This window comes from Bidens hawaiensis, unplaced genomic scaffold, assembly GCF_021521415.1.
Source record: "Bidens hawaiensis isolate Kalapana, Puna unplaced genomic scaffold, B.hawaiensis_p1.1 tig00004282_1, whole genome shotgun sequence".
NCBI classification, from domain to species: Eukaryota; Viridiplantae; Streptophyta; class Magnoliopsida; order Asterales; family Asteraceae; genus Bidens; species Bidens hawaiensis.
The window spans coordinates 934260-951960 of record NW_027491257.1 but is presented as its reverse complement, the minus strand read 5'-3'; the positions used below and the strand labels follow the sequence as shown (position 1 = coordinate 951960).

Sequence of the window (17701 nt, the reverse complement as noted above, 5' to 3'; positions counted from 1 at the left end):
TTTTAATGATGATCTCATGATCTTATGATATGATTTCAGGGTCACAATTTGTTTTGTGCTCTTAAGTTACCAAAGGCCAAGAAGGATAAAGTTTTCACCTCTATGGTCAAGGGGCTCAAGCAATCACCCCTTGCACACGCTATATCTGCTGACCCAGCCATTTACTACAAGTGGGTCTTGGACTTCTGGACGTTTGGCAAGGTTGCCGACGATTCTCTATCGTTTATAACAACAGTTGCAAGAAAGAAATTGACTATTACTGAAGATGACATTAGAAGGGTGTTAAAGATTGATGACCAGCCCGATTACACGTTTGAGAAGGGTGATAGAAAGAAGCTGGTTGAATTTGTTGCTCATATGGGATACGATACCGAGTAGAAAAGCCTTGAGAAGAAGCATCTCCCACCATACTGGAAATTTCTCTTCAACATAGTGATTCATTGCTTTGGTGATATACGTGGAGGGCTTGACAACATTAGTGTAGACTGGGTCCAGATCATGTATGCTTTAACTGCTCAATAGAAGTTCAATTATTCTCGAAGAATATTCCTGTGCATGTTGGGGAATGTTAGGAGTGGAGCCATATGGCTTTTGTATCCGAGATTCGTACAGATGCTCCTGGATGATTTAATCCCAGATGTTCCAAGGCCGGGATCGAAGAAAGCAAAAGACAAGAAATCTCATCCTGAGCCATATCATGTACATGAGATCAAGTTGTCGATCTTTGGTGTGTTGTTCAGCACCAAAGGAAGGAGGCATTAGTATCAAGGACCAAGGCCGGGTCCTAAATTTGGATTGTTTGAGGAAACAGAGCCTGCTAAGGATGAGGTGTCTGTTGAAAGTGAAGAGGAGGATGAGCCAGAGGTCAGGACTGACTAAGATTCTAGTGACGAGCCGGCTGAGGACCGCACAAAAGCCGAACACGGTCTAAAGAGGAAGAAGGCTGAAAAGGGCAAAGTTATAGAACTTGAGGAGGAAGAAGAAGACCAGCCGCCACTGAAGCGCTTGAGGAAACTTGGGGACTCCCAGAAGTCAACCAAGTTTCTTGTCAAGACTCCCTCCCAAGACAAACCATCCGACCTACCAAAAATCACCAAAGAAGCCCTGGCACAATCCCTCAAGACACTAAACGTAACCAAGATACAAATCCCTGCCTACAAGACACCAAAAACCAGAAAGAAAACCAAAGCCAAGAAAACCAAGACCCTACTCCATGACTCACCAGAATCCTCACCTGAACCTTCACCAACAGACCAACCCATTTCAACATTCCTACCCCAAATACCATCCTTACCACACTCACCACCACAACAACAAACCTAACCCAAACCTTCTCAAGTCTCAACACCACCTACCCAACCGACCTCATCCATATTCACCTCATCAGTTTTCAGCTCACCAATACAAACAACAAGCTTATAGAGAAAAACCGTCATTACTTCCCCAACCCAAACCTTCACTCCATCTATAACACAACTAACACTACCCACCACTATAACTTCACCAATCCTTACCCAAGCCATCACCTTACCTTTGCCAACAACCTCACCACCCATAATGTCCACCACCCCACCATCCACCATTATCTCACCAAAACCCATTTCCTGAGGGATGTCTTCAACACCTCCAGTATACGCCGATCCTATCCTCGATAGGATCGTCGCACTAGAGGAATCCAACGCTAAGAGGGCGGAATGAGAGATTGTGCTCCTCAAGTTCATTAAAGAGATGAAACAAAAGGCGTTGGAGGATGAGGAAGAAAAAGCGGCTCTAAGGAAAGGATTAAGGTGTTGAAAGAGCAAAAGGAAACAAGCGATGCTCTTGCTGAGAATCAAAGATTATTGACAAACACCTTCCACACCCGAATCCAGAATCTACAAGCACTAATGAACCGTGAGGCCTCTGAGAACGCTAATCTGAGAGCAGATCATTCAAGACTTGGTGACAGGCTGACTACACTTGAAAGAGACTTACCAAGTGTCAGTGCTCTCAGATCTAGTGTAAATAAGAAGATCGAAGATGCAACGAGAAGGTGGGATGTTGAAAATGAAACCACAAACTCCAGAGTTACAAATTTGGAAAATCAGCTTGCTTCATCCGCCTCTCTTGATACACTCAGAGCAGAAATGGAGACCATACAAGGAAAGATAAAAGAGCAAGATTGTTTGAATGAGCTACAACTCAAGACGAATGAAGACATGGTGAGTAAGTACTAGGCGGCCTCAGACCTCATGGGCATTCAAGAAGATGAATTTCATGGTCTGGAGGATAGGCTTGACGCAGTGTTTGGGACTTGGAGAAGGTCTGGTGAGACTTCTCAAGTTGGTGGTTCACAGCCTACCGCAGGTCCATCTGTGACCATGCGAGGAGTTCAGGCTGTAGTATCTGAAGGAGAGGCGACTGTTGGTCGGTTAGTAAAACAGGGCGGCCAGTCTAGCGGTGTTGGTGGTTTAAATGATGGTGATGGTGATGAAGAAGATGATGATGAGGAAGAAGATGATGAAGTTCATGGTAGCTTTGATGAAGATGATGATAGTGATGATGAGGGCGGAGAAGGTGGGGATAGAGGAGCCGGGACAGCAGGAGGCAGAGGTGGAAATAACACTCAGACACCTCCTCCTGCTCAACATGACATCCAAGACCCTGTTGCTCACGACTCCGTTGGCAAAGTCAAGGAGCATGACACACAGATCACTGACATGTATAAAGATTTGTTTCCTGATGACTTTGCAGGTGTTATGGATGACTTCATCGAAGCAGGAATGAACTTGGAGCATCTTGTTGATCAGAATACTGAAGCGAGGGTTGAAGATGACTACATCAATTACTCACCCAACCCAGACACTCCTCCTACTAAAGTTCAAGCTTCAGAAACTCCAGCTACTGATCCTGTCTCCAAGCCAACTAACGACTTGACACAGGAACCACCAAAGAAGAAAAGAAAGACGCACATTGTGTCAAGTCGTGCGTGTGCCCGTGTGCTCAACTATCCTTATCATGACGATTCACTCATTGTCTACGCGAAGTATGATAAGCGAAACAACTGTTGGGCCATCAGAAGATACAGCGGAGATCTGATCGATCTCAACCACCATGAGCTGAAATCGCTACCAGAGCTCGGCATTAATTATCTCCGACAAGCTCTAGGCCATGGTGCAGTTGGGAGTACGTTAGAGAGCTGGGTCCCAGACTATCTCCATCGTCAATCAAGGGTGGACTACAAAGATTTCGAACCAAACAAGGGTCGAAAATACAAGAACCTAAAGGAGATAGATCCATCTACCGGAGAGCCTCGCACCATGTGGAGATATAGGGCACCGAAAGACTGTCACGAGATTTATCACGGCGAGCCTTATCTTCCAAACACTCTCCGAGATTTCATTGACTGGGAGTTTTATAATAAAACCGGTGAGGCCGTCATTCACTGCCGTGATATGCACGAGATTCGAGTGTTTGATGAGCATGAGCTTATGGGTCTACACATTGAAGATGTGAGGAAGCTCTACAACAAGCCACTGGGACCGTCGAGGACTTGAGACGTCAAAACACCGACCTGATAGTTGAAGCCTTCAACAAGTTCGTGCGCAGACTTGTTGAACTTCCACTATCAGATGAAGAACTTCTTGTCTACGACACCGATGGGTTCTAATACTAAAGACTAGAGGGAGATTGTTAGGTCCCGTTTTGTATGTTTTAGTCTTTTGTATTGGTTCGATTATGTATTTGGGGCCGATTGGTCATTTTGTATGTATTGGGCCACGGTCCATTGTAAAGAAGCCCATTGGGCCTTAGTGAATATAAATCATGCTTCTCATGCATGCCTCCCTATAAATAGGGAGCATGCCATGAGAGAAACAATCTCTTTTGGCCAAAAACTCATTATACACTCTTTCACTCTCTCGGCTCTCTCTTTCTCTTTTTCCACTCTCAACCGAACATAATCTCTAGATCCGAGACCTCTTGATTGCTTAGTGTGATTTCCGCTAGCACTAAGTTAGGTTGATCCAAAGATGTTGTTAGATCCACCCGAATAGGGACCTACAATAATCTCGTCTAAAGTTCATTTCTTTCTTTATTTAAAAAAAGGTAGTTTAAAAACAACCTTTAATGATTATTACTTTCATTTAATTAAGTTACAAAGATTTGGTATTGAAAACACCCACTATCCTTAGATCTATACTTGGTTATTTAAATACTATACTACATATGCGATAGATACACTTTGTTGTTTAGTCTTAGTCGAAATCATTTTATTAAATTTAAAACCCAATCTTGTTGAAAAACAATCAACATTTCATATACATCCACACTAAATCAGTGCCATATGTTCGTCTTTCTTAATTTAATTTCAATTTAGGTTAACATAAGCAAAACGTTACAAAGCACGTGCTTCTCGTGGAATCAATACCTTATTTACTGTAGGTATTTAGGTTATTTGAGTTTTAATATAAAATAAATAAAAACTGAATTAAATAAAATAAAAACTCACATATAAACCTAAACAATTCAAAAAAAAAAAAACAATTTAATATAAACTCTTATTTTATCTCTTTAAGCTTGTATCTTTATTTTAATACATCCCTATTTATAAATGATGAAAATTAAAATGCGAACTAAACTTATTGTCGCAATTGTCAAACTTTTTGACAATTGCGACAATAAGTTTAGTTCGCATTTTAATTTTCATCGTACAATAAATTTAGTTTGCATTGTAATTTTCATCGTTGAATTGCAATATGAATGCCACAGGTTCAAGGATGTTTTAATGGCTTATTATATTTTTCGCATGTATATAATTTCATCATGTACTAGTTTGCTTTTTGTATTGTATGAGCGAGTAGGATATGATATAAACGGAGTGGTTTATAGAAAGGCTAGGCTATATTAAAAGTTCGAGACCTTAGAATTCGTAATTTTGTTTCTTTTTCTTTTTTATGGGTTAGATAAATTCTGTTCGTTTAACATCCCATTTGGACGTTAAAAAATAAAATTAAAGGAGTTACGAAAAGTTAGCTTCACACATCATGTTATATAATTTAATAGGTAATTTATTGTAGACAGAGATCAACTTGAATATAAGTAGTATCGACTTCATCTTTTTATGTTAAAGCGGTTAGGAAATGATGTCATTATTTGTTGGGCGCCCGCAATGTGGTTAAGACTGATCACATGAGGCTCAAATGCTCATTGGAATCAGCGTGCTCAATCGAGATGGCTACCCAAATTGTTGGGTTATGATTATTGTTTTGAGTACAAGAAGGGATTTTCCAACCACGGAGCCGCGCATATGTTAGGATTGTAAACAAAGTATGTATTGTAAACGGTGCCGAATTTTTGTTTTCTTTAGGCCCCTAGAATGGTTGAGTTGCCCTTACTCGACCCAAAAAAATTCAATGTCCGGTCATATAAAATTGTAGTATCTAACAACAATTAATCATCTGGAAAAGGTTTCTGGATCCATTACTTTAGTGCTGGTTGGTAAACAATCTTGATTTAGGATTAAAGAACCGAATTCAAAACCTAACATGAGAATATGTTTTCTCTTTAAAGTAGTTTAGGAGTAGGAATAACAGTAGTGGATGGCGCATGTAGCCATTAAAAAAAATTAGGGTTGGCAATTGGGTACTTGTTTAAGACACCATAAGACCTGCTAAACAAAAAAATATGGTATGTAATTTTTTTTTCTTAAATAATTGAAACTAATAGGCTAGAATTCATGATTTTCCTTTATTTGTATATGAAACTTAAAACTGTCTTATAGTCATAATATATAAAGTTGTTAAATGAGTCATATTCATGTTTGATACCTGTGATAAGCGCGTAAATACTTGCCTGTTAAACCTGCTAAGACATAAATTCCCGGCCCTAAAATAAAACTTTGGACATTTTCTTTTAGAAAAGTCAAGCTGGACAATTGACCTATAGCAAGTTGCGGGGAGTTTCTTGGAAATTGTTAATTCCCATCTATATATTTACATCATTCATCTGGGAAGTGAGAACTCAAACCACACACACACTTCATCTTTACGCGTATAGTAGACTCATTCCAAACAAATCAAAACATCAATGGCTTCTTCATCTTACTCTGCTCCATCTTCTCACAAATGTAAATATGAAGTATTTCTTAGTTTTAGAGGAGAAGATAGTCGTAAGACTTTTGTCGATTTTCTCTACGATGCCCTTGTACAACGAGGAATCTACACTTACAAAGATGACGTAACACTTCCCCGGGGTCAACCCATCGGTCCATCCCTTTTTAAAGCTATAGAAGAATCGCAAATTGCCATCATCGTATTCTCTGAAAACTATGCTGATTCTTCTTGGTGTTTGGATGAACTTACGCATATCATGAAATGCATGGAAGAGAGAGGGCAAATTGTTTTGCCCATATTCTATGATGTAAACCCGTCGGACATGTGAAACCGAAGTTGGGAGAAAACGAGCAAAGTGGAAACATGGAGAAAAGCACTAGTAGATGCAACTAGCATATCGGGTTGGGTAATCGATCATATTGCAAACGGGTAATTTTCTTTTTATTCTTTATGTGTTAGACGTGTCTATTAGATTTTTAGAGCATAAGCCATAAGGTAATAATTTATTATAGACTACATGTTTATATCTAAAGATTGGTCAACAATAATGGTATTCAAATGTGGAATTTATTGTCTAGAGATTTGATAACATACAAATTAAGAGATTTGTACCTTAGACCGTGCGATGTGGCTCGCGTGAAGCCAACGGAACACTGCCCTGCCTTCTCACGTCACGTGTGATGGGAGGTGCTTGAGCACGGTCACGCGGCCCACGCTTTCTCTTTTGCAATATTTTTTTTCTGTTCTTCGATGCAAGCAATTATTTGGTGGAGAAGAAGAGTTTCATTAGGCCGGGATGGTTGGGCAATAGGCGGAGAAGAACAGGATTGGGCTGGTGGCTTTACTTTTAGACTTTTTGAAAATGTTTTTAGACCCGGACTAGACTTCGACCCGAACATCTTATTGGGTCACAGGTCGGACCGAATCGGGAGGTCGGACCGAGCATCGACCCGGATAACGTCATAAATAGTATATATATATTTAGAGTAAGGTTAGAATAAGAAGTTCTAGATTCATGAGAAGTGAAGGAAGTAATATCAAATATAACACATAAGCTAGAGCTTCTCCGATAGGAGTTTTTAGATGTTTTTAGAAGAGAGAGAAATTGAGGTGGAAGAGAGATGGAGTGATGTGGAGGTGAGAGAAGGTAAATAAGTTATTGGTGAAGAATGGCTAAAAACACGTATGTGAGTGTGATTAGTAGAGCGAAGAAAGAAAAGAAAAATGATATTTTTATGTAATGTGTGTAGAGTGGAGAGAGAAAGTATATAATTGGTGGGGCAAGTGACACATGAAATATAAAAACACCCTCTAAAAACCACTCTATTGATGATGCTCTTATAATTACCTTCTCTTTATAAAAGAAAACAAACTATAAATGAAATTAATTACACTAATATAATATTAAAATAAAACTTAAAAAGAGAATATTTTAGAAGTTGGACAAAGAAGAAGAATTTGGTGCAAACTGGGGAAGACAAATTTGGTGTAAACTTGAATGGGGAAGACAGATTTGAGTACATGTGACAGCTTTTGATTTGGACTCCAAAACCCGTTGGCATGAATTTAAGGGGGCGAAGGCGACGGATTTCATATGAACATGATACGTGCATGTTTTAATTTAATTATTAGTTTTTGTTTACTACTTTATTTTAATCATTAAGTAATGGGTCTATAAATTAGTAGTGGGTAGTTAATATTTATAGTGGTTAGTTTATTTGGAGTCATATTAGTAGGTAGTGGGGTAAGTGGTTTGCATAGCTATTTATAGTTTATTTGTATTTGTTTTTAGTATGAATGAACAATTATGATGAAAAGTTGTTTCAATATCTAGTTTATAATTCTTGTTCTTTGTGAGTGTTTGCCTACTACAAAAGGCTACCTATCATTTGGTGCTTTCATTTGCTTACTCTCCTTTCACCATGGCCTCTCACATCACGTCATTGTTTGACGACTTGTGGACCATTCTCGAGAAGAACCAACAACAAGCCATGCTTCTTAACGCTCAATTAGGTTTAGGGCCTCCACCACCGCTACTTGCTTGCCCACCACTGTTATGCCATGAATCGCCACTGCTACCTCCTACATCGCCATCGAAAGCGTTGCTCCAAAACCCTTCATACACCAAATTCACCCATCAAAAACAAAAAAAAAAGACCCATCAGCACCACAAACCAAACCCCAAACCGGCACAAAAACAACCCTCTTCCACCGCTAAACCGAAACCAAAGGCTATCCCTAAACCTGCACCACACCAACCACCCACCCATACAAACACACCAATTGGGTCTTGACACTTAACAACGAAGAACTGAATGTCACCGGAAGACATGCATGGCAACCACCGTGGCGTGATATTGAGACCGCACCGTATGCAGCGGGAAGAGTCGAGTGGCGACCACCGTGGGAAACATATCCTGTCCTTGAGGACAAGGACATTTTTTAGGACGGGAGTATTGATACGTGCATGTTTTAATTTAATTATTAGTTTTTGTTTACTACTTTATTTTTGTCATTTAGTAATGGGTCTCTAAATTAGTAGTAGGCAGTTAATATTCATAGTGGTTAGTTTATTTGAATTCATATTAGCATGTAGTAGGGTAAGTGGTTTGCATGGCTATTTATAGTTTGTTTGCATTTGTTTTTAGTATGAATGAAAAATTATGATGAAAAGTTATTTCAATATTTAGCTTCTTTATCTTGTCTTTTGGGAGTGTTTGCCTACTACAAAAGGCTACCTATCAGAACACAAGGGGGATATGAAATAAATTAGGACCATTATGGTTTTTCTCTCTAAACGTACGTTTTCGATTAAGAACTATTTCCAGCATCACATCTTCTCTACCGGCTCTTCCACCAGCCCCTCTATCGACTCCTCTACCTCTACCTCTAGATTTATTTGAATCCATATAGTAGAAAGTATGTAAAAAATGAGCAGAAAGGTTGCATCTTTTGTTTGTGTTTGTAAAGAGTGTAAAAAGAAGAAAGAGTATGTTTATTTAATTTGGAAATTATTAAATGTAAAGGGGGTAATAAAGGAGAAATATAGCCGTCACTGCTATATTTGTTTTATGTTCAACAGGTTCTACCACCCTAAAAAGTTACTCGGCGGGTTTAATCATGGGGCGGTGATGGTATTCCCGCAAACCTGGATTACCCACACCCACCCCCACCACAGTTATGCTAGTGATTTTGTTTTGAAGATCGGACCATTAAAATGTACGTATTTGCAATGTCATTATTTTGAGATTTAGCAAACACACGAGCCATATTCGAGACACCATTTCTTTGGTTCATTTCCACGTTGTTTCTTTACTCTTTTGCTATCTTTATTTAAGTTATGTTTCTTTGTTTACTCTAGGTTAGTACTAGGTTTAGTGGTGATTACCCACCAACAGTTTTAAGATATTCTTAGCCTGTATAATGGCATTTTAATTATGAATTAAAGGGCAGAAATTTGAATCAAAAGTTTGTTTCTGTTTCGGTAACATGTCTCCAGCCCTCGAGGATGCGTTCTGGTCATTGGTCAAAAAGCTCGGTTAATATCTTATGAACACTCCCCAGCTACACACCATCAACGAAACTGGCTGCCTTACTAGCCCCGGACCCCAAACGGCCAAACAAACCACGAAACGTACCCGTCCACAAGGAAAAAACAGCAAATAGCCCCCCAAATATCCCACTTCTACCGCCTCTAAACAACACAGAAGTGTTGCTCAACAGCGTCACCCAAGCCAACCCCGAAACGTACCCCACCAAAAAAACAACACCCAAAATAACCCCCCCCCCCCCCAACAATCATCCCACGTCTACCCCCTCTAAGCAACTCCCAAAATAGTGCTCGTCAACACCAAAAACGTTACCTAAACCAACCCATGAACCCGCAAGTGCACCTACCAAGTGTCTCCACCCACAATAGCCCCTACAACACAACACTTGAGTTTTATCATTTAACGAGGAACCGAAGGCAATCCGAACACATGAATGGAAACCACTGTGGGAATGTCGCTCCGTCCTTGAGGACAAGGATGATTTGAAGGGGCGAGCAGTTGATACGTGATATTCTTATACGTGCCATATTCCAAGACGCTATTTCTTTGGTCCATGTCCATGTTGCATTTCCTTGCTCCATGTCCCCAAGTATATTGCGTTGATTCTTTAGTTTGATTTATTTAACTTATATTTCATTCTTTAGTCAATAGTATAGTGGTGATTGCACACTCAACGGGTCTATCCATTGGGAGACTTGGGAGACATACTCGAATAAGTCTACATTTACCTCACAAAGTTGATAAAACAAATGAGTATTGTACGGTCATTAATGTACTTGTGATATTGATATGGTCTACCATTCTTATTTTGTTGTGAAATATAAGATCATTTGCTGAATTTGAGCATATGCTAATTATTCTTGCTTATCGAATATGTAGGCATGAATCGAAAGCCATCAAAGAAATTGTTGATACTGTATCATGTATCTTGTTTTCCCAGAATTCAAATGTTGATGAAGAACTCATTGGTATTAAGATTCGTTTAAATGAATTGAGGTCACACTTAGAACTTGAGCAGGGTGGTGTGCGCATGATTGGAATATGGGGGATGGGTGGTGGTGGTAAGACTACTCTTGCATCTTCTATTTACAATGAAATATATAGAAAGTTCGATGGTGGCTGCTGCTTTCTGGACAACATTAGGGAGAAATCATGCAAGGACGGTATTGAAACATTACAAGAAAAAGTACTCTCAGATATTTTGAAACAAAAAGATGTGAAAGTAGGGAGAGCTGAGGAAGGAAGACACATGATAAAGAGTAGGTTGTGTAAGAGAAATGTCTTGATTGTTCTTGACGATGTCGATCACCTTAACCAACTAAACATGTTAGCTGGATCACATGATTGGTTTGGTGAAGGAAGTCGTATAATAGTCACAACTAGAGATAATCATTTGTTAAATGCTCATAGAGCTAATGCGGTATACAATATTAGATTGTTTCATGATGACGAGGCTATTAAGCTCTTCTGCAAGCATGCACCTCAAGGTAACATGCCTATAGAAGCTTATGAGATTCTTTCAAAAGATATCGTTACTTATGCGTGCGGACTCCCTTTGGCACTTAGGTGATGTTTGTTTTTGCTTCAAACATCTTCAGGAGAGTAATGTCTGTAGGCGCGCAGACAATCAGCTGTGAAGACAGTTTGTTTTTTTAAAAGAATAAGATCTGCAAACAGCTTATAACTTCTTAAAACAAAAGCTATTGAAACATGCTTCAAACGTCTTCATCCTCCAAAACCGGTCGTCCAGCCCTTCCAACCCTAGCCACCGCCTCCGTCGCTCCTCCACTCGCCGGCAGCCATCGCCACCGCCTCTGCTCCTCCAGGTACACTCCTTCTCTTCCTCTCTCCCTTGGTTCCGGTCGCCATAACCACCGCCATACCGCCTCCTGCTCTCTCCCTTGGTTCGGTCGCCATACCGCCGCCATAACCACCGTTCGACCACCTCCGTCGACCCCCCGCTGCTTCATCATTAAACCGTTCGACCACCGCCGTTCGACCACCTCGTTCTGGTGGTTGTGTTTTGGGCTGATTTGGTCTGCTTATATAAATTGAAAGAGTCGAGAAGTTTTATCGTGATTCATACAATCCGTTCAGTTTCTCTCTCAAACATCAATTTTGTTCATCTTCTGTTAATTTAGGGTTTTGATTCTTGAATCCGTTTGTTTTCCAGTTTTAGTCTTTATGATTGTTGTAATCCGTTCAGTTTCTCTCTCAAACAGTCTTATTTTTTCAGCTTACAGAGCTTCAGACCACATCTTCAGCTGCAGACATAAAAACAGATGAAATCAGCTTACAGACAGTTTATGTCTGCAAAAACAAACAGCACCTTAAAGTTTTAGGTTCTTTTCTCTGTGATAAAGACGTAAATGAATGGAAGAGTGCCTTGGCAAGACTAAAAGATATCCCAGAAAATGATATTATTGGGATGCTAAAGGTTAGTTATGACGGACTTAAGCCAATGGAGAAAGCGTTGTTCCTAGATATTGCTTGTTTTCATAGGGGGAAAAGGTAGAAGAGGCAATGGTGAGCCTGGATGCTTGTGGTTTTCACCCTATTATAGGAATAAAGGTGTTGAAACAAAAGGCTCTCATAACTATTTCAAATGAAGTGAGTCATTCACGTTATTCACAAGGAAAGATTGATATGCATGATTTGGTACAAGAATTGGGCCATTATATTATTCAAGAAGAGCATCCTAACAATCCTGAAAACCATAGTAGGGTCTGGCGCGAGAAAGATATTCTAAGCATATGTTCAATGAACTCAACAACGGTAATGATGAAGATAGATTTGCAACATATATATAGAAAAGGGTAAAATAAAAATACATAGTTTTATAGAAAGAGTAGGAAGGACATAAAATTTAGAGTTAGGAAACTATGTGAGCCTATTTAGGGAACTATATAGCATAAATCCTAGATCCTAGGAAACTATTTGGTATTTTGAAAACTACTAATCTCAACAACTAAATCTTATATCCAAGGGCCTATATATATATATATATATATATATATATATATATATATATATATATAGGGGAGGGTTAACGTACAAATGAAATTAACGTGCCAAACATGAGAATTAAGTAGAGTAATTATATATACAAGTAGAGTAATTATGTAATTACACCATAGAGTAATTACGTAATTACTCTATGATGTAATTACATAATTACTCTACTTGTATATATAATTACTCTATTTGATTCTCACGTTTAGCACGTTAATTTCATTTGTATTTCATTTATGTGTGTGTATATATATATATATATATGAGATGTAATCACTTACATCTTTATTCTTTCGCATACTTTGATTTTTTAATATGATTTAATCTCAACCACATAATCTAATCTATTAAATTAAATATATAGTCAAGAATGGAGTTTTTAAGTTCTTAAAGCTCAACAAGGTTATTAAAATATCCCTCCCCTACACACACACACACACACATATATATATATATACTTGGGGAACTCATTTGAGTTGTGAGACCTCGAAAAAACTCCATTTAACTATAATTGCTTTATTTTTATTTTTTTCATATGTTTAAATTTTATACCATGCGATGACAACATATAAATCATTTAAATTGCTAAGCATGAGAAAACGTGTGCTGAGAATCAACATCTCTTTATTCCTCTTGCTTTTGATACATTTGGGTCCCTTGCCCCCAAAGCTATTACATTTCTAAAAGAGTTCAGCGGGTCGTGCATAGTAACTTATCGACACCAAAGAACTATAACTTTGTTTTCAGTATGATCAGTTTTGCCATTCAAAAAGGGGTGACGGCGTAGCTTGTTGCCTGCTTACCCATCTCTCTATTGTAATTGGATCATTTTGTTTACCGTTAAAAAAAATACATAGAAAAAAAGAGAGAGAGAACTTGCCCTAGCTTCAAACCCGTAGATTTGAACTTGTTTCGATCGACGATCCTCATAAACAATTCAAGACATAAACTTTTTGATTCCTCATGGAGTAAGCACGTATTAGGATTGCAGGTAATTTCTCGGCCCACAAGAACCAAAACTTTGTTTTTAATAGGATTGGGTTTGCTATCCAAAAGGGGGTTGCGACGCAGCTTGTTGCCCGCTTACCTGCCATTTCATTGTAAATCGTTTGGTTGTTTTTGAAATATAAACTGTCCAATTGGTTCTTATTAAAAAAATGCATTCATTAACTTGTCTCGTAGGACCACATAGCTGTGTCGCGGGATAACTGTAGTCATCATCATTCCATATGTCTCATTGAACATCACACATACGCATTTCATAACCGTTAATATATTCACATAATTACTTATCATGCATCTTAGCCATAATTATTATAAGCATTACTACTCATCATACATACTTTTTAGTTAATTCTAACCCCTTTTGATCTGTATTAGCAGAATTGTGAGAAGATTGAAGCCTTAGGTTATTTGAACAATTGGAAGGACTGTCCACAACATGTTCCACATGTTGTTGCAGCCATGAGAAATCTACGGTCAATCCATTGGCAGTTTTATCCGCTAAGTCTGTTGCCGACAAATTTCCAACCAACAAAGCTTTGCTGTCTTATTTTGAAAAGCAGCCGACTAATACAAATTATGGGAGGGGTATAAGGTAACTCTCATATGTTTTTCTTTATTATGGACGAAAATGTAACCAATTATGAATCTAGCTAACCTGGAGAGTAAATTTTAAACATAACATATATGAAACACATCTTTATGCAACTTTTTAATTTTTATGCATCTTATTTCCACCGCATTTGACTAGTGTTTAAATTTATACAACAGCATCTACCAAATTTGAAAGTGGTTGACCTTAGTAGTTCAAAAAACCTAATCAAGACACCAGATTTTGGGGGACTTCTATGCCTTGAGAGACTAATTCTCTGTCATTGTTCTGGTTTAAAAGAAATTGATCAATCAATTGGATGTCATGAAAGCCTTGCTTATCTGGACTTGCATGGATGTTCAAATCTTGAAATGTTTCCACCCATCATACGGATGCCAAAATTGGAGACTCTTAAACTCTCGAGATGCTTTAATCTTCTTAAGTTCCCAGAAATTAAATCGAACATGGATAGCTTGGAAAATCTGTATTTGGGAGAGAGTGGGATAGAAATTTTACCCTCATCAATTGTACAGTTTTGCACAAACCTTTCTTATCTAGATCTAAGTGATTGCATCAATCCAAAGAGTATTGAAGTTGACTTTTGTCGCTTTAAAACTTTGCAAGAGCTCCATCTCGTGGGTTGTATACAACTTGAGACACCAACAAAAGACCTCTTTAATGTAGACTGTGGCTTAAAGGTGCTTTCTTTACATCCTATGCGTCAACTACCTCGTTTTCTAGAATCAAATTTCTTTAAGAAACATGTTACTTTTGAAGGATTAGAAGATGATTTTCTACGATCCTACTTTAAAATCAGGTTTTTTGCACTTTCCACGTTTTCTAACGTACTTGAGTCTTAGATCATCCAACTTACTAGACGATGACATCCCCTCTGATATTTGTGAGTTATGCAACTTACGAGTACTAGACTTGAGTGAAAACAAATTCTTAAGGATCCATTCCAACCTCATGCGACTTACTCGTCTCAAATTCCTCAACATCTCAAACTGCAAAAGCCTTGCAGTATTGCCGGATCTCCCATCAAGCATAGCTGTTCTTGATGCAGATAAGTGCGACTCACTTATCATAGAAGACTTTCCAACAACTTATAAATGGCTGTGGAAAGTCACACTTGGGTCTGAAGTGTGTGGCGGAGAGAATGTATTGCAATCAATGTTTCAGGTTTGGATCCGTCTTAAATACCATGTTCTTGAATTTTAATCTTTGTGTAGATCCAAAAAGAATAATATATTTTCATCATGATTAATTGATTTGACAGGGAAATGCCATTGAAGATCATTTTATGAGTTTCCGAAAAGATGATTTTGACATCCTAGGAAGACTAGGCTTCGATAGTTGGACAATGCCCTTTGCAAATGAGAAATTCCCACTGGAGCTTCCTCAAAATTGGTATAATGACTATAGTGGATTCTTAATATGTGTTTCTGACTCCGAGACTCCCGACATGATGATTATTATCAAACAAGAAATGCAGCTGGATTATCAGCCTTGTCTTTTCGACGGCGAACATGATGAAACTAAAATAAGGAAAATGTGTTATATACCCTTCAGTTCATTGATGCACAAGTCACTTTGGAATGGAAATATTTCAATTTTCATTTCTTTGTGTATATTTAATGTTCAACTTGTTCGTAGGCGAAGTGAAGGTGGTTCAACAGAGAGATCAACAGATTACTCAGAATTTTGGGATGGACAAATTAATCACATAAATACATTTACAATCCAACAGGCTTCAGGGTCTTCTATGGAAATTATGTGGTTACATTAATTGCCTCTGCTTATTTGTCCAAGAGAAATCATTATGAGAACTCACTTGAGATTGAGGTGTATGAAGCATTGAAGCTTGTTTCTGTCATTCAATATGTATTAAAATGGTAATTTCAATTCTCCCCCCTAAATTTGTTTCCCATCTTATGCTTGATTCTCTCATGGGTTTGCAGAATCATGTAAATATATTGAATGAATCATGTAAATATAAATCACCAATTTAAAGGTATTTTTGGATGAATTGTGATGTATTAGTCTTATTCGTTTGTATTTGGTCAATTATTTTATTTGTATCGTTTATATTTTTTTCAATTATTTTCGTTTGCGAGGCTCTACGTCAAAGTGCAAATCAATCGACTGAGTTTTGACGTCACTCGTTTTCTATAGTGTTTGTTACAGGATACGTAGTTGGCACAACGCTAGCAAATTTGACCAGGAACAAGAATTACGGACCCAAAGCAAACTGGAGGTTAATTTGCAAGTAGGAGTCAAGTATTTGCTCATCTTTGATTATTTTGATGTTTGTGGTGGTGAACACGGTGTTGTATGTGCCGTGCAAGGCAGCGAGTGGGGAAGAGATTGTAAAGACAGCGGCGGAAGGGGCGATTTCCGGAGAGTATGCTAGGTTGGTTGTTAATTATGGAGATGGTGAGGTTTTGAATGAAATGGCGAAGGAGGAGGCAAATGAAGGTTTTAATTTTAATTATTTGGTGTATTTGTTATGTATGATTTGGGTGATTTTATCATGTGTGCAGTTGAATCATCTTTTTACGATTATGTAATTCACGATTTATTCAAAACTGATTTCCTAATAAAAATTCTTTTAGATAAAGCACAGTTCATATTTTGATGAATTTAATTGTAATTAACATATCTTTAATGTATTAGGCAACAATGTGTATTTAACCTTAGTTTATTTAGTAAACTAGGATATATCCCGTGTAATACACGGGTGGTTAAAAAAATACAACAAAAAAGTTAAATTTAATAATATTCGTAATAGCATACCTTGCCATCTCAAAAACATATTAAAATATATTTATATGTCTAAAAATATGTTTAATTAAACATATTTTTATCTTATTGATTCATAATAACATACTTTATGAAATAATGATTTTGTTTTAATAGTTTAAATAAGTAGATTAAAATTAAATAGTTTATTAAGTGTAAATTATAATTTTGAGAATTGTTGAGATGGAATCCTATGTGGATAGCTTAATTAAAGGCCATATGAAAACTATATGTTCCTTTAATATAGTAGTTAGATATTTTTAATAAACACGTTTCAATGATATAAAAATAAAATGAAGAAAAGGTATTTAATAGAAAAGTTGCACATAAATACATTTAGTGGTAAAACTAGGAATTTTTTTCTTATGGGTTTGGTATTTTTTAGTGCATGTATTTATTACAAGCTGGTATTATTTTTGAGTCAGGTCAACTCACATAAAATAATAAAATATTATTATCATAACAAAAATGCATTATTAATATTTAATAAAGTGCTAAGTTATTTGAAATAAAAAAACAATTACATATTATAATTGTTCTCTGTAAGTTTTCATGTTTTGTAAATAATTTATAACATTTTTAATCGCGTCTTTCAAATAGAACTCATTTTAGCATGTTAGCTATTAATCTAAATAAGAACACAATCATGC

At 37.5% G+C, this 17701-nt stretch overlaps 1 pseudogene across 1 annotated transcript; it reads left to right on the top strand.

Moving 5' to 3' along the window:
• Window positions 1–6060: 6060 nt before the first annotated feature.
• Window positions 6061–16819, top strand: LOC143626056 (TMV resistance protein N-like; annotated as a pseudogene). The gene is made up of 10 exons (XR_013152366.1): window positions 6061–6521; window positions 10523–11201; window positions 11970–12418; window positions 14039–14252; window positions 14429–14884; window positions 14991–15431; window positions 15529–15760; window positions 16000–16144; window positions 16437–16653; window positions 16793–16819. The product of XR_013152366.1 is annotated as a TMV resistance protein N-like (transcript).
• Window positions 16820–17701: the final 882 nt, after the last annotated feature.